The sequence below is a fragment of the Condylura cristata genome, unplaced genomic scaffold (genome assembly GCF_000260355.1).
Source record: "Condylura cristata isolate star-nosed mole 26May11 unplaced genomic scaffold, ConCri1.0 scaffold00022, whole genome shotgun sequence".
NCBI lineage: Eukaryota > Metazoa > Chordata > Mammalia > Eulipotyphla > Talpidae > Condylura > Condylura cristata.
In genome coordinates, this window is record NW_004567123.1 from 30,921,324 (window position 1) to 30,948,928 (window position 27,605).

General features: G+C 45.9%; 1 protein-coding gene across 1 annotated transcript in view; it reads right to left on the minus strand.

The window, feature by feature from the left end:
- Positions 1-27,605, minus strand: part of B4GALT5 (UDP-Gal:betaGlcNAc beta 1,4- galactosyltransferase, polypeptide 5) — a 68,247-nt gene that overhangs the window by 39,548 nt on the left and 1,094 nt on the right. The window lies entirely within an intron of this gene.

Here is a 27,605-nt window from a genome sequence, read left to right on the forward strand (position 1 = left end):
CAAGACGCCCAGGGGTCCAGCCCTGCCCCCACTGCAGCCCCCCTCCAGTGCCAGCTGCGCCTCCCACCCTCCACCTGAAGGACCCCCTCAGCCTCCCCACTCCGGCTCCACCGGCCATCCCCCTGCCTGGGAAGTGCCCACGCTCTACTCCGGTTTCTCCTCAGAATTCCCAACTAGGGAACCAGCAGCATCCGCTCAACACAGGTCTCCGATGACCCAGCTCCTTTCAGCTCTGCCTGCTCCAGGGAAGTCTCACCACGCTCGGAGGAAAAGTCACTCTGGACAGCGGCCCACACGCTCTAAATCAGGAGGTGGCAAACTTTAAGGGCCAAATCCTGCCCACACCTGTCTTTTCAACAAGCATTACTGGAACATGGCCACAGCCACCTATTGTGGATGGTCTGTGGCTGCTTCCATGCCTGCTCTCGGCAGCTGTGAATAGCTGAAGGGCCTGACACACTGGTGCTGGCTCTTTAAAAGGAGGTTCACCTGCGCTCCTCTAAATGAGTGCACCTCTTCCTTCCTCCTCACGCCTCTGACCTCATCTCTTTTTACTCTCTGAACCCACTATTCTGCTCCAGGCAAAAATGGCTTCTGTTTGATGGACACCCTGAGCAAGCTGCCACCTCAGGGCTCCAGCCAGCCTGGCCCCGCCACCCCCAGGCCCCCCAACAACTGCCAGGCCTACAAGAGAGTGACTCAAGTCTTGACTCAGAGCGGTCACTCCAGTGACACCATTCCGACCACACAATATTTAAAACTGTGACCCCTTCCCTGCGTGTCCACACGACCCCCCCTTCCCCAGCACTCGCCACCTGTCTGACCTGACCCCACACATCCAGGCAGGCTCTGAGTAGCTCATTCATATACTATGCCAGATGCATAGTAATGTCTCAGTAAACAGCCGTTAAATACAGCTGTAGAGCATTCACAGCATACAGGGCTAACGCAAAAATCCAAGAGGTCTATTCTACGGGAGAGACCCAGTGGTACACAAAAGAGATGGGAAACTGAAGTCCGTACGTTTGAAAGAACGTGGAAGTATACAGTTTTGGCTTATAATACATTCCAAAGGTAGGGATCAATTTCTCAGTTACAAAGTCAAACACCAGTCTAGAATTTCAATTAAGTAATTAATACGTATGTGCTCACAAACTGAAAAATGTTTCAGGTTATAATTCTCCAATTTACTTGTATCCTACCAAACTTTGCTTTTCATCTTTAGAAGCTGGCACTACCACTACATTCCAATAAGCCATTAATATTGCTTTTCATGCCACTTTCCTAGCTAACATGACGAGAACCAACCAACCCACGCTAACAAAATTGGCCAGTCTAGTTTTTAGATGATACACCTCTAAGAAGGAAAAAAAAATGTATCATGCAAGAAAAGCCAAAGGTGTGAGAAGAGCTGTAAATCACTTGCCCCACAATCAAGATTAAGGAAATCTGAAAAAGCCAACCTCCAAGAACTCCAGGTTTGAAATTTACTAGTGCTGTAGGCAGAAAGCTTAGTAAACACAATTTTGATATGTAACAACACCAATATAAATGAAATCAATTCAGGAAAAAAAAACATTAGTTTATATTTTAAAAAGTCTAGAAGAATAAGCTCCATGCTGCTTAATAATCTTTATAATCCCCTGTAAGAGAAAACTAAGAAATTAAACAGGAGAGTGAAATGAATTGTATAGAGCAAAAACTTTTTTTTTTTTAATTAATTTATTTATTTGTGCATACAGAACTGGGGTACAGGCCAGAGGCTCAGGGGCGGTGAGAGGATTCAACAGAGACAGAGTGGGGAGCAGAACAGGCAGATCTACGAAGTACACTGCTGAGGGAAGCAGCGGGCGGGTCAGGAGAGGTCTGCCACGCCATGGGGTCACCTCCGGGGCAGGCGGGGATCGAACTCATGCGGAAGTGGCTTCAGATTCTCAGTGCTGTGCTGTAACCCGCTGCGCCACCAGGGAGGGCCTAGAGCAAAAACTTTTAACTAAGAAAGCTGGATGAAGCAGGTGTGCTAGAGAGAAACTGTCCCGCCCTCACACGAGTCCGATGAGAAGCCCAACTGTGCACGGGTCTGACACGACCGTCTATGGGCTTCTGGTTGATCGTTCAATCTCTTTAAACTGCGAAATAATTGCCAAGTAAATGGTCTGGTGATGAAAAGTTATCAACTCTGAAGACCAACCTCAGGTTGAAACCTAGTTGGCCACAAAGCTCTGGGCAAGGTACAGAGTCATTCGTTGCTCAACCTCCTCACTCACAAAATGGGGTAACGACTCCTCTCTCGTCTGGATGCGGCAAGCGACCGTGTGTAAGACACCCAAAAAAGCCTGCACACACTAAATATATTTGTTTAAAAGTTTGCTATTTCATTAAAATATTTGCTATTACTATCCACATTTTAAAAACGGATTTCTAGCTTCTCTTGAAACACTGGAAAATCCCCCAACCGTGGGCATACAGCCCCGCCCGACTCAGTCACCAGGCCTGCACAGCTGCCTGGCTCCTGGTCACAGAGTTGCCTGAGCTGCCTGGTCCTCAAGGGGTGCCTCGCCCCCGCCCATGTTTATTTATGCCCTCTGAAAAAGGAGACTGCTTTATACAACCAGAAGCTCATTGCTTCCACACTAAGAAATTGTTTTTATATCTATTAGCATATTGATCTAACCATTCATCAACATGTGAAGGTCTATTATGTTAAGCCATGGGTATCTAAGCCTTAATGGGAACACATAAAATTTTTTATGAATTGGTGAGTGAATAAGTGAGAAGAGAATTAAGTACAGAAATGAATACAGCTTAGCGGCTGAGAGCCTGGCCTCCAGAGTCAGACTGACTGGACTTGCATGCTTCCTTTCACTCAGACTCACTCTACCTCAATTTCCTGGCCTATAAAATTAGGAAAACAAACACCTAACCTCATTCGGTTAAGAAGGTAAACAAGACAGGCAGAGTTCTAAGAACGGGCCTGGCATTTGGCTAGCGCTAACTCACGTGCTGGTTCAGAATGCATTTAATGGAAAAGAAACGGCCAGCGCATGAAGGGAAGGCAGCCGCTACCAGGGGCGCAAGCCGGGAAGCGCTGTGCCACACGGCTGGTGCGCCCTGACGGAGATCACCTGTGCGTGGAGACTTACATGGCCCAGTGAAAAGCCACCTGCTGTGAAGATTCTACCCACCAAAGGACAGAAAGGAAGCGCACGGGGCAGGATTAGCCTCTCAGCTCAGGCCAAGGTCTGAGTTTGGACCAGCTCAGCTGTGTGCTCTTGAGCTCCCACCTGAGCTCGTAGGTACCGTGAGCGTTACAATGAACAAACGTCAGCCCCAGAAGCTAGAGATCAGAACAGAGTGGGCCAGTGAGCCAGTGATTATTTTTATAAGCTTTTCCTTCTAGAATAATTTTAGGTTTAGTAAAAAAAAAAAAATTGTGAAGATAGCACAAAGCCTTCCTATATTTATTTTTATCCTTATTCTTGTGATTGTAAAAGAGGTTAGTTTCTAAGTCAGCTTTAAAACCCACGACAACAGGGAAGGCTGTGCCTGTGGAAGACGCCAACTTGGCACTGGACAGCCCATGTCACACCGGTGAGTGACAGAACAAGTCTGCAGAGATAGCTTCATTTAGGGCCAGGCGTGACAGGAGGCGGCAGCAGGTGCAGTGGGGACCCTCCACTCACGCCCCAAGCCCAGCGGCTTCAGCAAGTCCCGGTTTTCTCCCAGGAGAGAGCGTAGTATTTGCTGCCTCAGAACAGAATTTCCTGACCAACCAGAAAAGCGAAGAACTCCGGCTCAGAGACAGGGCAGCAGAGAAAACAGCTGCCAGGCTCTTGAAGGTCAGACTCAGAGGGGCCATTCAGAAAGCAGAGGGCTGGCAAGGGAGGGGGCCTGGCTCCCAGCCGGGTTCTTAAAGCTCACCCAATCACCCAACAATTCATTACTCGTCCCCTTCCAGCATAGCTGCCTGGGTCCCAGCAGCTGCCGGTCATAAAGGTAATGTGAAAATATCATTTAAAATTTCACAAAATAGAAATCAGACTCAAAGAGGCTTATAGCTAGACAATAGCAGCAAAGTGGGAAAAACAGCAGCTATTGTGCCAGAAATCAAACTCCAATTCAGGCCAATTTTTCAGACCCACTTTTAAGAGCTCTCAAAAATCTCCTGTCATAGACCTCTGACGTTTTTAAGACCTTATTGTCTAAGGGGAAAATAAAAGCATACCGAGGCGGGAACCCAGAGTAGGGTGGACGGACTCCGTGACGGGCACAGGAAGCCCAGCCGCGCCGCAGAGGGACGTTCCAGGGCCCGCGCGCCTGACGCAGCACCCAGCGGCACGGTGGGGAAGGGGCACCACGGAGCAGTCATGTATTACTGGTACAACCTGGCATCAAAGCAGAATGGCCAGGAAACGTCTGCAGAGCGAGAGCCAGCGCCCGCTGCCGACACCACGCTGGCGGCCCACCCCGGACATGTCCGCTCACGCCACTTCTCCTCTAAGTTGCCTTTTTCTCTTTGGCCCTTAGTTTCGTTGCCCAAGTCTGGTCAGCGGCCATCCGCCCTGCATTACGTGTCCGTGGTCACTCGCATTCACTGGCTGGATTTCTGTGTTAAGCTGCTCCGGCCGGCTCAAAGGCCACACACACCCGGTCACCGGAGGCAGCCACTGGACAGCGCTGCCCCGCGGAAGCCCAAAGAGACACGCAAGGAGCGGGCAGAGCCGTGCCCACCAACAGGGCATCAAGACTCTCCTCTACCGATAGCGAGTGAGCACGTGACCTACATTCCCAGCTCACACCAGGCACACGGTGGTGGGAAGGTCCAGCTGCTCTTGCAGCCATTTCAGGACGCTCCCCCCACCCCACCTCTCCACCCCCCACCTGCCACTGACCAGGCAAGAGCGAAGCTGAAAACCGTCCAGGGGGGAACAATGACGTGAGTAAGGCGAAGTCCAACTCCGCTTCCCCGTAATGTACCAGAGTAGGAAGTGGAATGCCTGCTCTTAGTGGTTCTCAGCCAGAGGGGAGGCCCCGGGGACATCTGGCAACATCTGGAGAGTGTCTGGGTTGTCGCTCTGGGGAGGTGGGTGCCAGGGGCATCTAGTCGGTAAAGGCCAAGGATGCGGCTAATAAGCACGGGGGAGTCCACAGGACAATCCCAACAACAAAGAATTTCCCAGCCCCATCCAGGGGACTGCCTTGGACATCTGGCTCCTACTTTCTTGCGCTAAAACCTTTAAGCTAGCCATTGCTGTTATGAGACAAAAAGCATAGCTGTGATGCATGAGTGAGCTTGTACTGACTGGTTCATTTTTAGAGTTAGAAATAGATCATGTTTCTTTTCAATTCCCTCTGGACTGATCATTTCTTCCCTGATAAATGCAGTAAACTACTACTAACACCTTTTCTACAATGAAAATCTTTCTCGCATGAGCAAGATTTGTATCAGGAAGTTTTTGCTTCTGACCAGGCCTGACCAGGTCTGCAGTCTGCTGCAGACCAGGGTCCCCTCGGAGAACTGAGAACTTGAGAGCTGCTGAGACAGCCAGAACCTGAAGGGCCAAATCCTGGCGAAGGGGCGAAGCCCTGAGGAGTGAACACACCACAGCTGCTTTGCTCCTCGGGGCCTTTGCTGATTCTGGACACGAAGAACAAGGCTGAGGAAACAGGCAAGAGGCCTGGGCACAGGACTGAGCCATTGCTAAGGGGCAGGAGACCCAAGAGCTTTTGGCAGAATCTCAGGACTGAAGAAGCAAAAGCAGAGACTGAAGGGGTCAGGATCCTGGTGAAAAGAACTGAAACAGTTTTCCTCTTCAGAGACTCAAGGAATCCCAAAGCTGTGTCGGCAAGGAGGCCAAGAGACCAGGCAGAAAGCCTCCAGAGAGCATGTGTTTTGCATCAACCCCAAGAGCTCAGGATAGGGCTGGGGGGGCTCCTGGTGAAGCCCCAGGGTCTCTTTCAGCTCTCGCCCAGCGTCTACCCCGAGGAGTACAGGCAAATCTGACACAGATAAGCACAGCCTAGCCCCCTGATGGAAAGGGATCAGCCCCCGTCCTGTTTGTCTGGCACAGAGTAAGCCCCCTCTAGAAAAAGTTAGGTCTAGGGCTGCTCCAGGTTTTACACACAGGGTCCATCTTCCAGTCAAACTACCAGACATGCCACGAAGACAGGATCAAATGACTGAGTATCAAGAAAAGAACAGAGCAGGGCAAGACCAACAAGTGCTGCAGTTGGTACAGCCATCATGCATGAGCTTTAAATATAACCACGTTAAAGAAACTAGAGGAGAAAATGAAGTCTAAAGAAGGACAGAAATGGATAACCATTCTATAATAATGAAATCTATTTTTTAAAGTATCAAATAAAAATTCTAAAACTAAGAAATATGGTAGTTGAAATGAATTTAACAGAACAGCGGGTTAGACAGCAAGGAAAAATAAAAGCAGGAGAATGAAAAAATCTTGAAACTGAAATTTGGGGAGTAAGAATAGGAAAATAAAGATGTGTACGGAGTGCGAGTCTTACCAGCTTCCTGGCAAAACTGTGTCCATCCAGTGCTGAGAGCCGGGAGCACAGGTGTGACCTGACACCTCCCTCACAAGCACAGCCTCCTGTCATTCAACCATGGGCTCGCTCTCCAACACTCCGAGGAACTCAGAAATCATAAGATGTCCTTCGGTGTACAATACATTCATAAGAATGCAAATGTTTACATAAATTGTCCACCTTTTGAAGTAAATTTTCACAAGACTAAGTGTTGTATCTGCGGAGCTTGACAAGTGCATGGCACTTGTATGAACTTGCACGGCCATCTCTCCTGGCTGCTTCCTTAAGGCCCTCCCCCCATCGCTTCCTCATGTGTGTGTGTGTTTTTTTTAAAGAATTTATTTACTTATGCATAGAACTGGGGTGTAGATCACAGGTGTGGAGGATGAGGATTCACCAGACAGTAGGGAGCAGAACAGGCCGATCTACTGAAATACCCTGCTGAGCCCTGTGGGTCACCCCCCTGGCCGGGATCCAACTTGGGGCACAGCAGCGGTGAAAGCACTGAACCCCCAGGCCACCAGGGGGCCACAACAAGTGTTATTTTTTTTATTATTATTTTTTTATTACAAAGTTTATTTTTACATCATTTTGCACATTTTTTTTTTCCATCTCGATTGTAATCCCCGCGGGTTTCCCATCACCAAATCACCCCTGTGCCACCACCATAGTCCCGTGCATTTCCCTCCCTCCCCCACCCCGTTTTTGATCCCATTCCCCACTCCACCCCCACAGAATGTCTCTGGTATATGGTTGTTCATTATTTTTGTTATTTTCTTGCCTGGTCCATTATACTCCTGCTATGAGTGAAACCCTCCGGTATTTTTCTTTCTCTTTCTGGCTTATCTCACTCAGCATGATCTTTTCCAGCTCCATCCAAGTTGCTGCAAAAGACATGTGTTTCTCTTTTTTGGTTGCTGAGTAATATTCCATTGTATATATGGACCACATCTTTCTAATCCAGTCATCTACTTTTGGGCATTTGGGCTGCTTCCATGTTTTTCCAATTGTAAATAAAGCAGCAATAAACATGGGGGTACAAGTATCTTTTTCAATCAGTGTTTTTGTGTCTTTTGGGTAGATACCTAGGAGTGGGATTGCTGGGTCATAGGGAAGCTCCATGTTTAGCAGTTTGAGGAACCTCCAAACAGTTTTCCATAGTGACAACAAGTGTTATTTTAACTTAACTCTTTTTCTGCTGCTTTTTGAACGATTGTTTTAAGTCTCTGATGTGAAGTCAAGCTCATATAATATTTAAAATAATATTTTAAAGGATAATCATTTTAATTATAAAATAATAAATGAAAGTCCATCCTGACGGTAAACTTCATTTGCTTATATACATACAGTAGGGAAAAATTTCCTAAAGACAAGCTTTTGATGTGATTCTATTTAGCTCTAAAGAAGGCACAATGAGTTGTTTAACATTTAGTTCCTTTTATGAAGTTAGAAACAAAATCTTCTAGGGAAGAACCCTCACCCTCAGATCTCAGCTTCACCTATTCTACGCCTTGAGCACCTGGCTTTCCGTTCTGAGGATGACCCACAGAGGCCCATCTTGGCAAGAGTGGAACGCTCTCCCGCCAACTGTCGTCACCTGGCTTTATCCGGCAACCAGTTAATTCAGAACAAGTGAGCAGATCCAGCCAGTGCTCTGGTCCTAAGGCAACATTTCACCGAGAGCAGGTAAGAACAGCAAGTGATTGCAACTGCCCACTGCAATGGACACAACTTCCTTGAGGATTAAGCAATTCGTTACTGTTTTAATTTCTAAAAACATGCCTAGTGGGCAGATGGGAAAGTGTAAGTCACCATGACCCTGGGTCACTTTGAGGGTGCAGCCCACCAAGTCCGCTGCTGGTCTGCAGGCTACGGCCATCAAGACACACCCCGACGCGGCCCCACAGGGGACGGCCAAGCACACTCGTTACAGCACCGAGACCCCAGTGACTAACGCTCTCAGTTAGCGCACACAATTGTACGTAGCTCAGGAGCGCGATCGTGTTTTTGCAAAAGAACAATGCAGAAATAGCCCTAAAATAATAATGAATTCTTTGCAAGTTGTTAGGCTTTAAATTGTTTTTGTTTTCCTGAAGCTTTGTTCTATTTCCCCAATTTTACACGCTGAATATATTACTTTATAGTCCAACATAAGAGTACCAGCGAAGACAAGCAGCGCCCGCCAGTGAGGCTCCGTCACACCCAGACGGCGCAGGACAGTGCCCTCTGTACCTCAGTCTTCCTGTCACCCGCAAGTGCACATAACCTGCTTCTCCTAGCATCTCCCTGCAACACCACCTTGACACCTGCCCCCGTGTGAGGACAGAGTCGTCCACTGCCGTAAGCCGACGCCCTCCACAACCTGCTTTCCCATAGCCGTGCACAGCGTCACCTGTGTGTGTTGAGTATGCTGTTCTATTTATACGCAAGCCTCTCTCTGCTGCACCCCCATCCAAAAAAATAAGCTCTGGTCTCATCAGCTCATCATCATCCACCGCCAACTTTATGAGAATCCCTGGAAATCTTTGGTGTTAACGACGAGGCTGGGAATCATTTCTAGTCTCAGTATTGCCTGGAAACTATGAAAATCCTTTGACACCTCTAAGACTCCATTCCACCATTTGTAAAACAGAGGCTGTTCCAGTAAACTTGAATTTCTCCCCCTACTCTTCATGTTGTGATTCTTGAGATCTTGTTACATTCCGACCTTCAGTGAGCTAGTCCTGAGGTTACATCTAAGACTATAATCTCCCAATAAACAGTGTCAGTGACAGTAACTGGCATGCTCATCATTGCTGGGGACCTTGCTTGGTCACCTCACCAAGAGGTGGGAGCCATTGTCATCTCAGGGGGAAACGAAGTAGGGACAGAATGGTTCAGGACTGGCAGGGAGTCACAAAGCCAGCAAACTGCAGAGCTGAGACATAAGCCCAGAGGGCATGTGGCTTCCAACTCCCAGGTGCAGGCAAATTCCCTTTGTCTTAAGGAGAGCTCAGCAGGCTAGGACTGGATTGTTTGTAGAGGTCTGTAAGCAGAGAGGGAGAGAGCAGGGAAGGGAAATGGAAGCGGAGGCTAAGTGGGTAACAATCAGAGAAAGGAGAAAGCAGCTTTCTCCACCTCTGTTTTCTACGAGTTCTGAGTACCTACTCTGTTCACAATCACGCACCGGTTACGCATTATCACGACACAAGCTTACTTTCCTCGTCCCTTTCAGAAAGTCTAGCTGACAGTGTGTTTATGCTCAGACGTGATTAGCTCAGCTCCCCGAAAATGAGGTCCAGGAGCCAGGCAGCAGCAGGCTGGCAGCTCTGCGTGGAACAAAGCTGCACCGGGAGCCGCCTGGGGGGAAGCTCTCCAACCCCAGGCGGCTCCCCACAGGTGCCCAGCCCGACACAAGTCACTGGGAAGCTGATGTGAAAATCATCTCTGCACCCAGAAAGTGCCTCCATCCACATCCATCCAACTAGCCCACAGCTCCACCCACAAGAACGGAGCAGCTGCCAAGCAGGAAGCTCAGGAGATTCTTAAACTGTTCTTGCTTAAAAAGCATCAGCCAACTTATGCTTTTTCAAGATCTTAATTTTCACATGTTTCCAAAGAGAAGTTAAAAAGTCTTGATTTTTCTGCGTCACAGTGTCCTTCCTTTCCAAAGAGAGGTATTGTGTCCAGGTCAGAGAAGAAATGGGCGTAGCCAGCCTCAGGCCTGCCCTCCCTGGGCCCACCTCCCAGACAGTCATGTAAGAGCCAGTCTGGACAGCAGCATTTATTTTTCTTTTTCAAACACTTTTCAAGAGTTTCCACTTCCTCTTCCTAAATCAAAAGGAATCAAAATCAGTGACCAAAAAAGGAAACACTTGCTCTAATCAATTTGATCCTGATACACCAGAGGGAGCAGGGCCTTCCTCCAGCACCTAGACCAGGGCAAACACTCTAACTCTGCCTCCCTCCCTGTATAAACGGTGTGGCCCTCACAAGGTAACCTTCGCAGGCTTTGCTTCTTCATCTGTAAGACAAGTATACCTCGGCACTGGGACGTTCATAACAGGGTGCTCTCGGGAAACCCTCACAGGTGGGCTCAGCTGAAAAGGCGGCATCTGAGACCACATCCGGTGGCAGGCAGCAGGACCGTCCAGACTGTGAGCTGGAACGGAAGGACATTTCTGACTGAGATGTCGCCGCCTGAAAACAGGCTTTCCTAGCACCAGCCTCTAAGTCGGGAAGGACTGAAGAGTCAGAAATGGCATCAAAATTATGTGGGCTGACCATCGGGGTTACAACTGAGATGGAAAAAGGCACAAAATGATGTAAAAATAAACTATTGTATTATTATTTTTAAAAATCATGTGGGCTGAATGCTTCACTCTGTCACACTCTGGTCAGTGAAAACTGTGCAGGCCATAAGAAGAAATCGGTATTATCTTTGCATCAGGAGACAGAGAAAACAGTGTAAGAAGAATTTCTGCTAGGTAGGGCGACTTTATTTGCAGAATGTAAAACTAGGTGGCATGGTCAGAACAAATCATATTCCCCCCAAAATGTCAACTTACTGTTCAAAAAATTTCAGACAGCCCCTTCACCTTCTCCTTTTCTTCCCAAACAATTCAGTCCTAAAGCCACTAGGTGGGGCCCAGCTAGGCAGGCGTCAGCGCCAGGGACAGACGGGAGACAGGGCGTCTGAGCTGGGCGGATGGAAGAGGGCTGCCAGCCGGAGAGGTGGGGAGGCACTGGGTGCTGGGTGGGAGAGACTGCCAGGGAAGGGAGCCAGAGTCTGCGTCGGGGTGAGGGGCGCCTGCACGGGGAGGAGGGGCAGCCTGGTGCAGGCTGTGGGGCACAGGCCTGGCGGAGGGAGAACTGGGCTAGGTCCCCGGTGAGATGATGTCCAGGCAGGGACTGGGGGGAGAACAACACCGTCCGTGACCCACTGAGTGAAAACAGCAGACAAATGGGGCTAGGAGTGTCACTGTCAAAGGAGTTACAAACATAGAAAGGAGGAAACTGGAGTGAGCCCGTGGCGTGGGACTGAAATTGGCACGGAGCTCAGAGTGCTGCGTGACACACACGTGGCTGTGGACAGACGTGCATGTGTGACATCGGCGTGTGAGCCCACCTGCCAGATATGCGATAAGGCTGGGAAGCTGCAACACCCCACAGCACCCAGATCCTGGCTCCTCATGTCTCCTCTCCACAGTTCTCTAGGGAAACAGCTAAGCTAAGGAAAGCACAGAACTTGCCTACACACACTGCCGTGCCAGGAGGGGAGCAGAGCTCAAGAATGACGGACATGTCAGCGGGACAGATGTCTGGGCAGGGGGCACCGTGGCCTCATCAGCACAACTGAGCATGAAAATAAAAAATTACTGCAGGGCCTCCCTGGTGGCGCAGCAGGTTACAGCACAGCACTGAGAAGCTAAAGCCGCTTCAGCATGAGTTCCATCCCTGCCCCTGGGGTGACCCACAGGGCCCAGCAGACTTCTGCTGACCCGCCCGCTGCTCCCCTCAGCAGTGGACTTCATCGATCTGCCTGTTCTGCTCCCCACTCTGTCTCTGGTGAAGCCTCTCACTGCCCCTGCACCTCCGGCCAGTACCCCAGTTCTGTATGCACAAATAAATAAATCTTTTTTTAAAAAATGACTATGAGAGTTTGGTTAAAGCCAGAAGCCAGCCTGATAAAAATAAATTTTGAAAATCACAAAGCCTGGGTCCATACTGATAGCCATAAACAAACAGAAATGTACACACAGTGGACCAAGTCTAATAAACATATTTACACAGTTTTAAACTACCTCCCCCCACAAAAACACTGATTGCAAAAGGGACCAGTTACTTTAGGGTGGAAAAGCCCCTCAGTTAAGTGATAAGCACCCCCAGAAGGGGACAGAGCATGACCTCGTGTCACCTGAGCAAATTCACTGGGAGGCTCTGACATCACCTCCGACACTGTGCTGCCAAAGGCCAGAACCTGAAACTAAAATCTCAAAAGTGAGGGGCATGCTATAAAACAGCTGCCTGGTGACCTCAAAGCTGAAGGCCCCGAGAGCAGAGGAGGAAGAGTGAAGTAACCACTGCAACAAACAAGTAGCTGATTCTGAATTGGGTCCTTGTGACATCCATCTGCCTGCTCTGCTCCCCGCCGTCTCTGGCGAATCCTCTCACCACCCCTGCACCCTGGTCTGTGCCCCAGTTCTATATGCATAAATAATTTTTTAAAAGGACAATTATTGGGGGGGCCTCCCTGGTAGCACAAGGGGTTAGGACCCAGCCTTATGAAGCTGTCCACAGTCCCTGCACCACGAGTCCCATCCCCACCCCAGAGGTGACCACATGGCGCAGCAGACCTCTCCTGACCTGCCCGCTGCTTCCCTCAGCAGTGTGTGTCAGTAGATCTGCCTGTCCTGCTCCCCACTTTGTCTCTGTTGAACCCTCTCAACCCTCTCTCCACACCTCTGGCCTGTACCCCAGCTCTTGAATGCATAAATAAAATAAATCTCTAAAAAAAAAATAAAAGACAATATTGGGGTAACTGACAACGCTGTAATCGGGGTGGGAGTATGAGAGGGTCGTAAGTCAACGACTCATACGACATCTTACCTCTAATGGGCGAGTTGTTCTTAGGCATCAGCGTCACCAAATATACTAGGCAATTTTTCTGTTAACTTCAAGGCTTCAAAACTTTTAAAAAACCATTTTCAAAGTTTCGCCTATTTATACAAACTACATCACATTTTTGAAAATGCACATTTGCTTCAACACAATTGACCTCTTCAGCAACAGCAGGAACATAACCAGAATTCCACATTTGTTCTCGTGCAACTACACCCACCTGAGCAAACACACACCTATAACCACACCTCAAAAATGGACCGGCGCCTCAGTTCCTGGGCAACCATACACATCACTACACCTCAGTGCCATTTCGGACAGTCCTTCCTCCACTATCGTCCAATAAATCACAAGTGTCTATTTCTGACGTCCATTTCCAAAGTAAACATTAAGTCTTTTTCAAAGTAAACCACCCAATTTAAGGTTTTTCTTAACCTCTAATGTGTAAAATCTGTGCTACTGTTTTTATTATACATGTTAAAGTTTGAGTGTTGGGTGCCTAACCCCGTTGTTTTTGTAAGATCTATGACTTTTACTCAACAATTTTATATTCTGTGGTCATTTTAGGAACACTGAAGTCACTGCAGAATTAACTGTATTTAGAATGGCCTTTACAGAAAATAAATGTCATGACAGAAATGAATTCTCATCCTATGTATGTGTGTATACACACATCTACATGTGTGCGTGTGTGTGTGTATAGTTATTTATCAAAAAAGAAAAAGGTGGAAAGAGAAAAGATGGCATTTGGTTTCAGCCTAAGTATTTCCAAAGCTCAGAAGCAAAAGACCCCCTTGAGTTTTCATTAAGTCCAATGTTCCCAGGATAAATCTTCCGAGGTTAGGAAGCTGGGTCATTCTGGAGAAAGCCACACAAATTAACCTGAACCACATATTTAATTAATTCCCTCTAACTAGAGATTTAGATGGCAGTCTGTGTCTCAGTCACAGCCAAAAAGGCAAAGGAAAGACAGACAGGGGGTGTGTTACCACGACCCGGGCAGCCCGGTCTACACTCCTGGTCTCAGCTCTGAGCCACTTCTGAGTTGCTCCTCAGTCAGTTGGCTTACTAGCCAAACCAGAGAGCAAGCACCAGGCTGGGCAAACCATCACTAAGTAAAACCAGTTTCTGAGAAAGGTTTTATTTCAACTTTGTAAAATTCAGTCAAAGGTCAAAGAAAGAGGCCGATTAAGTATTATACATCCACATTCAATGGCCACCAATTAAATGTTACCATAGTTAGTGAAATTTAAAATTCTTCTATTTAACTTTACTAACAATATTCAGAAAGAAGATTAAGTCGACTTGAAATGACAGGGGCTAGAATTTCTCATCAAATTTTCTACCTATAGGTAAAGACAGCAGTATGTTTTCTTCCTTAAGAGTCCCTTGCTAGAATAATCTTACATCAAAGTACTATGTTGTGGGAGAAACACAGAAAAAGACTTTACAGCAAAGAGATTGTCACAGGTTATTTGAGCACAAACACAGCATTTAGTAAACCGCTGCCACCCAGCTAAAATCAATTTGCTCAGCGGAGCAATTCCTAAGGTACAAATTTTTCAAATATCTCTGTGTGTATAAAGATGAGAGGGAAACAATGAAATGAAAACACTTGTGATGAAAAGATGATTATGAATAAATTATTGTAATTTCCTTTTATCATTCTTAAAGTTGATTTAATAGCTTAAAAATATTGTTCAACAGAACAAGGGTGGTAACATTTGTTAGATTCTAATTAAACATGATTCATTCTGGAAGGCTTCTGATGACACCGCTTACATAAATAATCTACTGGTGAGTTTTTACAAAACTGACGATGAGAAGACCCAGTTTTTCCATGCATACGCTATGACCTGAAATGAGCCCTTCAATCTGTGGACTGTTTTGTTATTTCAATTAGAGAATTAAAAAAATTAATAGTCCTGGTCACACTAAACTTAAATAGCTACTGCTGTTTTCATTTGTGGCTACCGGGAAATGTGACTGAACACAGACCACGAAATCCACACCAAAACAAGTGCTCAGGAGTATTTTTGCTGTTCTTGCCCTTGTCACCTTTGTGCTTGGCTTTGGTCAAAGCTGATGTAAATAGTTGCAAAAATCAGTGACAGGTTCCCAGCAAAAAAGGCCAAGGGACAGGCAAGAACACAGGTGTGCACACACTGAGGGGCTGTCTGCTCCCAGGACACCTGGGCCACTTCGGCTCCCCCAGCTCGCACCTGCGCCTCACCTGAGCCCCATCTTCCAGGTAACTGTGCCCGGGGAGGCTCATCCTTCGCAAACACATTCCCCCTGGTTCCCACCTCTAAATTTCACAGGTTCCAATGAAGGATGGGGTCATGAAGATAACGAGATCCTCTGGAAGCTTCACTGTCATCAACTGCTTTGCCCACACCTGCCGCCTACCTGTGCCAGCTCACCGGAGCCGCTACCACCATCCCGGGAGGGACCCTGGCGCGCTTCTCCTGGCTGCCCCGGCAGAGCACTGCCCAGTCTGTGCAAGGGGAAGAGACATTCGTGTGCTGGTCACCTGACTGGGACCAAGCCCCACAAGCATCTGACAGACAGTCCCCTTTAATCCTCGCAACAATCGGTGTTTATATGCAGCTTGTCTTCCCTGCTTATGTATTAAAAGCACTCATTTAGGTAACAGGATCAGCAGGAGTCTAAACAAAATGGGATTCAAGATTATCAAAAGCTTTAAGGTCTGGGCCATTTATCAGCCTATGCTTCCTGGGCTGGCACTTGGTTTTGCTTGGGCGAGGGGGTCTTTGTAAGTATAAAGGCCACATGAAAAAATTACCTTTATTCATGGGAGTCCATTATAGAATTCACCCCACTTTTGTGTATGTTTGAAATTTTCTGTAATAAAACAAGGGAAACATTATCTTTAAAAGGGGGGGGAGGGGAAAAACATCTTAAAGTCTACCCAAAAGGCAGTTCCTATCTAAAAGAGAATTCCTTTAGTTCCAAATGAAATACAAATAAATACAAGTCCTCTGATTCACACAAGTCTTAAGACATCTGAACACATTACCAGCATTAAAAAATGGTATCTGCCAAGCCAACACTCAAGCTTTTACTGAAAAAGTGATCACAGCAATGGCGCCAGACCATCCACTTTCCCGCCAGAAGCACGGAGCACCCAGGACAAGCTGGTGATTGAAAACAGACTCACTTCTCAAGGCACCTGCGTGGACTTCCAGTTTCAGAAAGTGTTTTCTTCCTCATCTCTCCTCGGAAGAAGTAAAATATAAAATGATCTCTCATTTCCTAAGCAAAACTGCCCCTCAAGGTAAAGGCTGGCAAGCATATTGGGGACATAGCTTTCTTCCATCAGCGGGTAAGAGAGTAAATGTCTGTTCATGAATTTCTTTAAAATCTCTTCCTATCTGAAACATCTGTAATTGAAATAAATATGTACACTATCATTCCTGGCAATTAAGGAATGTTAACATCAGCTGAAACTGACCCTCAATTAAACATGTCCTCCCAGGGGTACAAAGTCACTTAAAAGTAATTCTTTTAAGTTAAAAGTGTTTGCTTCAGCAGCACATATACTAAAACTAATTAAAAGTGAAGCTATGCTCCCCAGCTGAAGGTTTAAAAAGTGTCACTGCACCCCTAAACCTACCACACTAGAGGAGTATAACGAGAGGTTAAAGTAATAAAGTTAGCTCTAAGAAAATAGCCAGCTGCCTCCCTGGTGGTGCAAGGGGTTAAAGCACAGCACAGTAAAGCTGTCTGCAGCCCAGCCAGGGAGCAGACCCACAGGGCACAGCAGACCTCTCCTGTCTCGCCCTCTGCTCCCCTCAGCAGTGTATTTTATCAATCTGCCTGTTCTGCTCCCCACTCTGTCTCTGGTGAATCATCTCACCCCCTGCACCTCTGCACTATACCTCAGTTCTTGTATGCAAAAGTAAATAAATCTTTAAAAAAAGAAAGAAAGAAAATAGCCAAGTGCAAAGTCAAGTTTGTAATTCTTCCGTTATCACAGGCCCCAAGTAGAAAAATTTTCTAAATGCTCACCGGTCTTTAATCACTGCCATTATTACTCGCACTGAGATAAATATATTTAAAGTCCAACTGATACCAGGAAAAACAAGTCAAATTGCCAAAGTTTACCAGAGTTACAGGAGTCCAGCAGAGTTTACACAGGAGGTTCCTATTTCCTCATTCTTGAACACTCTCTTCATTATGATAAGGAAACAGGGAAGGAAAAAAACCCTGTGCTCACATCACAGGCCTCCGTAGTCATCCCAGCTGACTGTCACTGAGTCCGTGCTGTGGACCGGGAGCATAGGGAAACAAGACTCTAGTGAATAAAGTATGATCAATATTTAAACAATCACAAAATTTTTAAAAATCAATGTCAAACACAAAGTCAGGCCTCTGACTTACTCTAATCAGTATCACTCATTAAGTAGCAAAACATAAAAGGTGCTGGTTAATGGAGACTTGAGACCCATACTATGCCATAAAGTGTATCTTCCCAACTTGAATACCATTTCAATTCTGTATGGGAAAAAAAAAGATGAACCCAGTGTTTCAACTATTTTCACCATAATTATCTTCTAAATTTCTCTTCTATATCCCAAACTAGATTGTCTGCAACACCAAAAATCTGGTGTCTCAACCTCTAGTCCTGTCTTAGTGCACTTTCAGAGAACTGCAATTAGCAACAGAAAACATTTAAAATGAAGTTATATCTCAGTTCTATAGAATAGAATAATCCACAGACAAAACACCAATAAGAAGCGGACAGCCTCCTGTCATCAGCCCTGTCAACAGCCGTGGGCACAGGACTCTTCAAATACTTGAAATATTTGTTGGACTTATCAGAGCATGTCAAGGTCAGCAAACAGACCCAACTTTTAAAGACAAATGACCAGGAAAATCAAGAAACCTGCATCAAACCAACCGATGCAAGATAAGCCAAAAGACTATGGCTCCTGAGGGTGAGTAAGAAGCACCCACATAGCTCGTAAAGACAAAAAGGGAAATGGGCCCCTGGAGAGAGAGCAAGGTTAAAAAGGCAATAATGCTTGCAGGGTAGTATACTGTGAACGTATAAACCAAAGGGAAAATTGGCAAATTGGACTCTGTTAAAATTAAAAGTGGCTATGTACCAAAGGACAGGATCGAGAAAGTGAAAAACCCCACAGAATGGGAGAAAATACTTTCAAATCACATATCTAAGAGTGGTTTGATATTCACACTGTACACAGAACCCCGAACAACACACACACACACACACACACATACACACACAAAATCAGACAAAAATGGGCAGAGGGCCTGAACAGACATTTCTCAAAACAAGATATAGAAACGGCCAATAAACATGTGAGATGTTCAACACTATTAGTCATTAAGGAAATGCAAAGCAAAACCACCATGAATTATCATTTCACACCTAGCAGGGTGCCTGTAATGTCAATTAAAAAAAAAGAAGGGCCCTCCCTGGTGGCACAGCGGGTTAAAGCGCAGCACTGAGAAGCTAAAACCACTTTCACCTGAGTTTGATTCCCGACTGCCCCAGAGGTGACCACATGGCGCGGCAGACCTCTCCTGGCCCGCCCGCTGCTCCCCTCAGCAGTGTGCTTCGTCAGTCTGCCTGTTCTGCTCCCCGCTCTGTCTCTGGGGAAGCCTCTCGCCGCCCCTGAGCCACCGGCCTGAGCCTCAGTTCTGTATGCATAAATAAATAAATCTTAAAAAAAAAAAAAGAAAAAGAAAAAAACAGCAAGTACTGGCGAGGCCATGGTCAAGTCATACTGTCCTGTTTTGCTGGTGGGACTTGGGTTGGTGGGGCAGGCGAACGGAAACACCTGGCAGTTCCCAAAAACGTGCAAGGGGACTGATGACCACCCAACCCGGCAATTCCACTCTTCAGTCTGGACCCAGAGGAACTGACAACAGGGACACAGACGTGGTCATACCAACATTCATGGCAGCACTGCAGTCACGGCAGCCAAAGCCAAAGTGTCAGCCGTGAGATCACCGAGTGAACAAAGACAATGTAGTCTAGGCATACGGAGCAAGTGTCAGCCGTGAGAAGAGCTCAGCCTCTGACACATGCCACCACAGAGATGGGCTGGAAGATGTCTTGTTAAGTGAAGTGAGCCAGGTCAGACAAATCCAGTAAAACTCCATTTACATGACATACATAAATTCAGAGAGACAAGAGTAAATTAAAGGTTACTGGGGGGTGGTGAGAGGAAGAATGGGGAGTCATTACATAATGGAACAGTTTCTTTTTGAAATGCTGGAAATAGTGGTGATGGTTGTGTAACACTGAACGTATTCAATGCCACTGAATTGCACACTAATATTGCAAAAAAAAAAAGTGCAAACTTTTTACTATATTGAAATACAGCAAGAAAAAAAAGTACAGGTAGTTTTGGGCAAAATGGCCTCAAAGTTGCACTCCTCCCCCGAGTAAATGCATTCCAGCCATGAGAGCCAGCAGGCTCACACAGATAGCAGTTTGTTTTTGTTTTTTTTTTCCACTCATTTCATTAAATATTTAAGTGCATACAATGTGGTAGGCATTAAACTGGGCACAAAGAAATTACAATCCAGAAGCTTCCTTACCATTCCTCTGTACATTATAGACTATGAGGATATGAATAAGATGGGTTTCTCTTAGCTAGGAGACTAAATGCTTTAATTTAAAATGCACAGATTCCCCAAAAGGACGTCAGGAACATGAAAGCCAGTTGACTAACACCTTTGGTCCATCTGGTTCAACTTCCCTAAACTGGCAGTTCTGTCATTTTTCTGAACTGGAATAGAGGGCTTTCTCTTGAACTGCTCACACGTAGCCTCAACACAGAACCTAGGGAAAGGCTCTTTTCAGATCTTCACAAGCCAGGGTCTACGGGTCAGAAAATACGCATCAGTAGCATGAATTTCAGTCTGTTGCCTAAAAGCGGGACTCCTCAGAATGGAGTAAATAATTCTATGACGAGAAAGTACTCCCGTTTCTCCAACTTGAGGTTGTTCGATGCATGAGAAGTAGCAAAAGTTTAAGTGCCTATTAATCACACTTTTAGGGCCACCTGAAGGGTGAAAAGGGCAGTGCCTTCTTCTTTACTGGTATTTTTACAGCTCTTCAACAGAAACAATTAGCAGTTGTGCTCAGAGTATACCGTAGGTTAAGTTCTCAGACCCGAGGTCGCCTGTAACACCCGTTTCCCGGATCTGATCCTCCACAGCCTTCTCAATAAATCGGCAACTAAGAGCCAATTTCATATCATAATTTGGCAAACTCAGGACCTTGGAGAACTGTTCATAATTGATGACAGTAAGTTATCAGCAGTAACTTGACTTACCAAGCCATGGCCAACTGCCTCTGGGGGGAGGTAAGTGCGGGGTGTGTCCCTGGCACGGAGGCGGGGCAGCAGCGAACAATCGCTTACTCAAACTGAGACAATGAAGGCAGGAGGGGAATTTGAGAGGAGACAGCGCTTTAAATTATTCAATGTGATTTCCAAGCTTGGGGAAATACGGACTCCACGGGACCCACAGGAGGTATGAATGTTCTTCAGCAGAAAGCCACAATATAATAAGAATTGCTGGGTAAAAATACAATATTCATTTTCACTTAACATCTAATTATCTAGAGGCTGGAGGATGGGCCAGGAGTTAATGAGTTCAGGGCTCTATTTCATGCTCAAAAGCAAAAGTGTGAAGCTGGAGGAAGGAACTGACTTAGCAGATTAAAACTTAAAAGTATTATCCAAAGGGCAAAAAGGAAGAAAAGGGAGGTGGGGTTGGGGGAAGGCTGGGTTGGATGGTCTTAACTTCTCGAAGATCATCCCATAAGGACCTTTTCTTTTTTTCCTTTGAGCAAAACAAAACAGATTTCTTTTTCTTCCCTTTCTTTATCAGGATATCAAAGATAGGGCTCAGTATAGAAACCCTAAGGCTCCTTTTTCTGGCAAACACCCTAAAATAGCACTGTGCAATGTGAACGTTTCCATTCACCCCAAGGAGGAAACTGGAAGTCTGCTGACTATACCCAAAGACTTCACTCCAACATCAGCTCAGAAGCCATGGCCCGGTATCTCTTTAAGGGTAGGAGAGCAACCGAATGGGAAATCTGAATTTTTGAAAATGGGGTGTCTTTACCAGATAGATTCTGGTAAAGTCAGAATGGAGCCCTATCCACCTAAGTCTCAGTTCAGTCCATCGGAGAACAAAAGGCCACCTTGCAAGGTTGTGCCATTATAAAAATGGGCTTTGTGAAGTAGATGACTGGATAAAAAAGATGTGGTCCATATATACAATGGAATATTACTCAGCAACCAAAAAAGAGAAACACATGTCTTTTGCAGCAACTTGGATGGAGCTGGAAAAGGTCATGCTTAGTGAGATAAGCCAGAAAGAGAAAGAAAAATACCAGATGGTTTCACTCATAGCAGGAGTATAATGGACCAGGCGAGAAAATAACAAAAATAATGAACAACCATATACCAGAGACATTTTTGTGGGGGTGGAGTGGGGAATGGGATCAAAAACAGAGGGGTGGGGAGGGGAGTGCACGGGATTATGGTGATGGCACACGGGTGACTTGGTGATGGGAAACCTTTGGGGATTACAATTGAGATGGAAAAAAAAAAAGGAAAAAAAGAAGGTAAAAAAAAAAAACGGGCTTTGTGTCAAGCATGGTGTTACGCCCTTTTACAGCACTCAACGCTCATAGCAGTCCTGAGAAAGGCAGCATGTAAAAATTTTTTAAATAATTCGCCACCAGGTCAGGGTTGATTCACACCCAGGCTTGGCTGATTTCTAAGCTAATGTTCACTCCTATCTGCGTCCTTCCCAGGGCCTACAGGTCCCTGAGTGGTCATCTACCTCTCTCCCATCACTCACAAAGCCCAATCAACCCTCTCTCCAGCTCACCCCAGCCTGGGGGCCTTCACCTCTCCTGGGTGCCTCCCTATCCAACCCTGAAGATAAGTGAGGAAGTGATTCCATGTCCTCCAGGCAAATAGAGCCTCTTCCACTAGGATTCCTCCAACCACTCTAAGCAGAGGCTCAGTCACTCACCTGCCCTGGGGGATCTGAAACTGTCTCCTGGGTGGGCTCTCCCACCATTAGGGTTAAAGCACCATAGTCAAAGACTCCCCCCAGAATGACAGGCAGAATCCTGCCTCCTGCATTTCTAGATTGCCCAATACCCAAGAGGACCTGGCAAGAACAGGCATTCAAGAAATGTATCTGGGGGCACTTCCTGGTGTCACAACAGGTCAAAGCTCAGCACTAAGAAGCTAGGCCCAGCCGCTTCAGCAAGAGTTTAATCCCTGCCCCAAGCTGACCCACATGGCAGCAGACCTCTCCTGTCCCGCCTGCTGCTCCCCTCAACAGTGTATTTCAGTAGATCTGCCTGTTCTGCTCCCCACTCTTTCTCTGGTGAATCCTCTCACCTCCCGCCACTTCAGGCCTGTACCCCAGTTCTGTATGCATAAATAAATCTTTTTTTAAAAAAAGGAAATGTAGCTGAATAACTGAAGACCTGCATGCAAACGGCCCTCTCACTAAGGGCCAGTCCGTGTCACACAGTTGAACCATGAATTGTATACTATCTTCTAGTTGTTTCTAGTGATTAATCTTGTCTTTTGAACCATATGTCTCGGGATATCTTATAATTTACAACTTCAACTAAGTTAGTAATTATTCATCCTGAAAGCAACCAAGGGCAAGTTTGGAATTCATCTGTTTTCCATAGCCAGTACTATGTGAGACAGACACTCGGGTACAGTTTTATTAACTCACATCTAAATCCTTTAATTTTTTTCCCTTTTCTGTGAAGGCGCACGTGGATAACAAGGACGGCGTGCCTGTACTGGGCTACTACCAGAGTAAGCCATAATCGCCCTCTCTCTGACCGCACACCGAGACCTGCCTCCTTGAAGCACAGCTCCGTGAACTTCTAAGCCAACACCCAAGCTGTCTGCTCCTGATTATCCTTTATCTTGGCCCACATTAACCTCAGGTTTTGTTTGTTTCACAGGTCTCAGCAGCGTTACAATCCTTACTTCTAGCCTTCTAGCTGCGGTTTTGTTTGCTGTATAGGGCTTGGGGGTGCCACGATCTGACACACTGCAAAATCGGGGAAGCAAGTCAGTGGCGCCTGGCCGTCCGGCCGTCCGCAGGCTTGGGGTTCCTACTCTTCTGCAGAGCTGCTATGAGTCACGGCAACAGAGACCCTCCTTCCAGGTGATTTATTACACGCAGTGCGTAATGCCCATCCAATGCCCTCCCACCCTTTTCTTCCTCCCTGTCAAGCTCAGGGAGCCATGTCAAGATTAAAGCAGAATCATCCAGTACCCTGGAGCAATAATGGAAACTGTCTGATCCAAAAGTAATGGAAACTGTCTATCCAAGACTTGCATATTTTCACCGTTGAAGACATTTCTATTCCCGATGCAAAAGCCGTGTTCCAATCCAGCAAGACTCAGCAGAGAGGGTATGAGCCATTCCCCAAGTCCCAATCCAAAGGGGTGCCGTTAAGTTTTATAACATCAACCCTGTTTTCCAAATTTGCTTTCTTTCTAGGAATATCAACACAACACAGTACTCAAGGAATTTATCTGAGTGCACATAGGTGAAAATAGGGGGTGAGGGGGTGGGGGGGGCTCTTTAACAGAATGAAGCTTTTTCATTTGCTAAAATAAAAAATGCCTACTTTTCGCCCTATGTATTTCATCCCCCAAAAATTCAGAACTAAGTGCACTGAAGTATATACAGAGCATTTTTACAGGAGGACCACAAAAATAAGCTGGTTTCACACTATAACTGAGTGAATATGAAATTTCTATGTGGTTATTAGAAAGTTGAATTTGATGACATAAATGTGTGTCTTATCTAAAATCTTAGTTCCAATATCTGCAGACAGTGAATGACTTACCAACTTTCTATATGTAAAAACATCCTACTGATAGTTTGGTTAAGATGTGTAACTTTCATTTTTCAAACTGTTTTGTGGGTGTTTTGCTTAATTCTGCCAAAAAAAAAGATCAGAGAATCAACTGACTTGTTCAAAGTCATTTGGTCAAATCAGGCGGGATTAAAGTTACTGTTCCTGCCTTCCAAAATCAGCCAGAAAGCAAACTTTTCTTAGTGCTAAGCAGACTAAAAGGGAAAAATTATTCCCCATTTCCTTTCTTCAGTAATCAGAAGACAAAAGAAAATTAGCGCAGATGGTGGAATTTCATCAGTGCCTAGACTATTACTTGTAACCACAGGAACCTCTCTCAAAATGGTGTTTTAACAATTTGCGAAAAGCACACAGCCTCTGCACATCCTTCCCATGTTGTAAATGGGCCCTCCCTGGTGGTGCAAGTGGTTAAAGTGCAGCACTATAAAGCTTTCCACAGTCACTGCCGCACGAGTTCCATGTCAGGCCAGGGAAGTAACCACAGGGCACAGCAGACCTCTCCTGTCTCCCCACTGCTCCCCTCAGCAGTGTGTTTCCATTGAGCTGCCTGTTCTGCTCCCCACTCTGTCTCTGGTGAAGCCTCTCACCTCCAAACACCTTTGGCCTGCACCCAGTTCTTGTATGCATAAGGAAATAAATCTTTTTTAAAAAGTTTTAAATCACATTTCATATATACAGCTATAAATAGTTCACTTCTGTTACCTTCTGAAAGACCCAATCAGACTGGAATACAGATGTACTCTGAGCTCTTTAGACTTAAAAGTAAAGGATCACTAAAAAGTTCAAAGCTTTCTTCAGGTCCCTGAATAGGAACAGTTCAACAGTGCAGGGGAAGCAGTGATTAAGCAAACCAGAATCACTCGGGCTGTGGAGTCAGATCACAGAGGCAAGTGTGCATTTTTATCACCTTCTTCATTTTCAAATCCACCACACTTCTCTACCCATCCTTTTCATTTCTATTTCAAACTGCTGATATAAAACACTATTTTTGAATTAATAACAAAATTTCCAGTGGTGAGAAACATAATCACACACACACACAGAAGTCACTGCATTGGGATGGAAATTTAAGTAGCTGTGAGCACTCAGCACTTGTTACAAAGCAACTCAGTCACATGGGTACAGCACCCCCATTTCAGATGACCCTCAAGTCCAGGAAAGTTTTCCCCTTCTCTTTGAAATGAGGGACATCAGATCTCAAAAATACTAAGTTAACGGTTAGGTTGAAACTGCAGCTGGAATATATCACACCCGAACATTTTCAAAGTTGTAACTAATGTGATTTTTCTCTTATCTCAAAATCAAGTCTACCTATTTCTAAATATAGCTGTAACATACACTTTGGAATGATGACCTCTTTTGCTCAAGTATAAAATGTGGCCACAGGGTATACAAATCAAAGGCAAGGACTGGAAGAAATTAAACCTGGAAGGAAATACAAGTCTGGCATTTTCCATTATGCCAGAAAACAGAATTGTCATTAGGAAATGTATTAGTCTAAGCTGTATCAAATTGCCAGCACACAACTGTTTTGACCAGCAAAAGTAGAAATTTCATATGGTTCAAGCTAATATTGTTTTAGAATACGCTCATTTTCATGATTGTCTCAAATACGGTCTTCCTATCCCCAAGCTGAAGCCTGTATTGCTCCAGACTGCCTTAACCTTTTGAAAAGTTTTGCCATCCCACCACCCAAAGCTGGCCAACTGAAAAATGAAGTTCAAAAAAAAAAAAGAAAAAGGAAGTTCATTAATAGGAAAGTAAAGATACATAAGCCACCACACTGACTGAATGCAACAGCACTTGCATGACCCCAGAACAACTCAACCTCTCCCTGCTCCCTCTCCTCTCTGCCCTTTACAAAGACTCACTAGAGGAGAGACAGACACCAACCAAGTGCGAGGCCTCCTTTTGGGCTATTGGTGACAGAGGCATCTAAGCATGGTAGTGCCCATGGTTTCACACCGGGGCACTACTGACCTAAAAACCTACCGTTGAGGAATTTTAATTAAGTTGATAAGATCCATTAATACTGGCGAGTCTGGCTTCCAACCTTCCTAAACAAATGGGTGATTACTATCCCAGTGGGACACATTTTTCCTTTTGGATGTGGCTATGTGTGTACCCAGACCAGAAGTAACCTGTCACTTCTACAAAAGAGCGCCAACATTGCCTCCAGGTTCAAATACATCATTTCACACCCATTTTTATTAGAGCCTGACATCCGATATGCTCATGAACTCTTTTCTCAATTCCTGTATTTATTCACCTGTTCTTGTTCTACCAAAATGCCTATGCCTTTCTCATTTACACATTCTGCCCATCAGACCACATAACGGTACCCTTTTAGAGGGATGATTTTCCTAAGACACCTCGTAAACTTCAGTTAGGTCAATGGGATGTCACTTGTTCAACCTTCCTGGAGCTACTTTACAGTACAAATCATCAATATTAACAAATAAGTAAAATATGCTTCAAATACACAGTCCCACAAGAGAATCTGCTCTATCTGGAAATTTCTCTGTTCAGCTAGCTCAGTAGCTGGTCAAAGAGAATGGCACTAGCATTAGCACATCCATTTCCCCACAGTTAACCATCATCCCTTTCCTAAAGTCTGACCACAATTAGTAGGGCGGGATTTTCTCTCCTTGTTCCAGCCCCAATAGCATCTTCTGATAATTTTTTATCCTGAACAGTTTTTCTCTAGAGCCCCTTGGTGATGCCAAGTCGCGCAAACACATTCCCTACATCTTCCATGTCCTCCTTTCTCTAAAGTTACAGATAAAACGGTTATATTTTTTAATCCCTCTATGCATCAGGTACAATGACAAGTGCTTAAAAAGGGAACATATCTACTTCCATCCTTAAAGTCCTATGAGGTCAAGACTAGTAGACCCATTTTACAGAGGCAAAAGCTGAGGCTTAGTAACTTTTTCAAGGTCACACAGGGCCAGGAGTGGACTCCAAGTCTGACTTCAGAGTCCTGGACCTTGACCCTCAAGCTGTTTCTCCCTGATCTTTCTTCTTCAAGTCCCAGATGCCCTTACTGTGGTCTTAAAAGGCTATGCTGGGCAGGGTTCGGAGCCTGGAGAGGCTGTCTTTCCATTAAAGGACATGCCTAGGAAAGGAACGGGTACCATTCCATCTTTTCCCATGCTCCCCATTCCCCCTCCCCCACCACCACCATTTCCAAGGCCCTTATCAAGGCCACTGCTCTAGGGTCAATTTAAATTCCCCCGAAGCCCCAGCGCTGGTACCACAGATACAGAAGGGCCACCTTCACCCTCAAGCTAGGAGAGGGCAGAAGTCAGAGAGAGGGGGAAAGGGAGAACCGGCCAACACCCCTTCCCCAAGTCTGCATTCAAGAACAAACTGAGGCTAAGGACCGGAAGGGGGAGAATCTGGGGAAGGGGATGGAGGTGACAAGGGTGTGTCCTTGGGGGTGGGGGTGGGGGCGCAGATGGGGACGCGGCGCGGGACTGCCAAAGGGTTGCAGATTGCCCAGGGGGTG